Raw genomic sequence first — 1,659 nt, 5'->3', positions numbered from 1 at the left:
AAAAATACGGAAGGCATCACGAATTTGCGAGTCATCCTTGTGTGGGGGCAATGCTACTCTTCTCTGTATCATTCCCGTTTTAGTATATGTGCTGCTGAAGCGAAAGCCTGGAAGGAATTTTGAAGTCACCCTTCCCCCGGGACTGGAAGCATCTGTAATAAGGTGTGTGGAAGAGCTCTGCATGCTGGGAGCTGAGATCTGCCTTAGCCACTGCGTCATTGTAACTGATCACTGCAGGCGCGGATACAGCCAGGTTCACAGCCGAGTGCATTCTGAAGAACAGGTTTCTCTGGTTCCAACAACTCAAATCACAGTGATATTTTTCTTCCTTAAGTGCCCCACACCTGCTACCCAAACGGTAGTTTCATTCTCTCCTGGCTCTTCTGCTGCTGGTCTCATGGACCAGCCCCTTCCCCCCACCACTGCCAACTCCTGCTGTTGGTCTCATGGACCACCCCTGCCTACCCCACCAACTCCTACTAAGTCCCCATCCAATATCCCCATCCCCTGTCCTCCTAGGCAATCTCTTTTCCCCTTGTGATAATGGAGTCATTGTCCCATGTCCTTTCTTGCAAACTTGGCAGAATAGCAGTGGCATTTTCCTCTGCCCAGACTTCTGCTGGTTTCAAAGTGGGGAGGGGCATTTGTCCCCAGGAACGGGGAAGGGTCACTGCCGAGACTCAAGGCACACCTGTCTCCAGCAGGACTGGTTGCAGATGATGCAGACTGATGCAGACTGCATTCCCCGGGGGGCAAACACAAGCCACCATCATATATTTACACTTCTTCCTCAATTGCCTTCTCCAGTCTTCAACCTAGTCTCATGTGAGCATGAGGCCTGCATTTATGAGTATCGCTGCTTCAGAGATGAGGAAGCTGGGCACCCTAAGAAGACAAGGGACTCTCACCAAGCACTATACTACCTGATGCTCAGCCTTTATTCTGCACTGCCCAAAAAACTTTGTTGCAAAATAAATTTAAAGCAGCAAGTTTTTAACATTTTCTAGGAAATAATTATATTTACAAGGTTGCAAATAAATGCATTCACTCTCCTTCTGGTTCTCCCTTCTTCCACCAAGCCCCCCCAACTCCTACTCCTGCTGATTCACCTCCTTCTCCCTCAAAACCCAATGGATGATCTAACTTCCTAGTCTTCTCTTCCTTCCTCTACTCAAATGCTGTCAGAAAACAGACTAATAAGCAAAAAAGCAGCAAAACCACAACACTCACCAGTAAGGAGAAAGAAGCTAACCATCTCCAAAGAAGTTGGAAGGATTTCCAGAAGGTTAATAAACTGAAAATTCTAGAACTGTGTTGCCTAAATTAACCGGCAATGCTGTACCAACTTGTAAAACTTCAAATAACAAATGTGTCCACAGATCGGTAGAGCTTACAAAGCTCTTTCACATATATTAATGCATGTGAACTTCACAATAGTATGACATAGATGCTATTATTAGACCCATTTTACAGAGGAGAAAACTGAGGCACAGAGGAGTTAAATTACTGGCCCACCATTACTCAACAGAAGTGAAGTCAGGTTTTCTGACCTGGGAGTCTGTGTTCTTTCCATTTTCCCACACAGTTGGTTGTTGAACTACATTTTCAGAACAATGCACCTGTATTTCTTCTTTTTCCAAATGACAAGAGACACAATTC

At 45.5% G+C, this 1,659-nt stretch overlaps 1 non-coding gene across 1 annotated transcript; it reads right to left on the bottom strand.

Annotated features, from left to right (window-relative positions):
- On the bottom strand, positions 1-103 carry LOC116858677. The gene has a single exon (XR_004380984.1). It is a non-coding gene; the product is annotated as a U6 spliceosomal RNA (small nuclear RNA).
- Positions 104-1,659: the final 1,556 nt, after the last annotated feature.

This window comes from Lontra canadensis, unplaced genomic scaffold (assembly GCF_010015895.1).
Source record: "Lontra canadensis isolate GAN:19392208 unplaced genomic scaffold, GSC_riverotter_1.0 scaffold3, whole genome shotgun sequence".
NCBI lineage: Eukaryota > Metazoa > Chordata > Mammalia > Carnivora > Mustelidae > Lontra > Lontra canadensis.
This window is presented reverse-complemented; position numbering and strand designations above follow the sequence as displayed.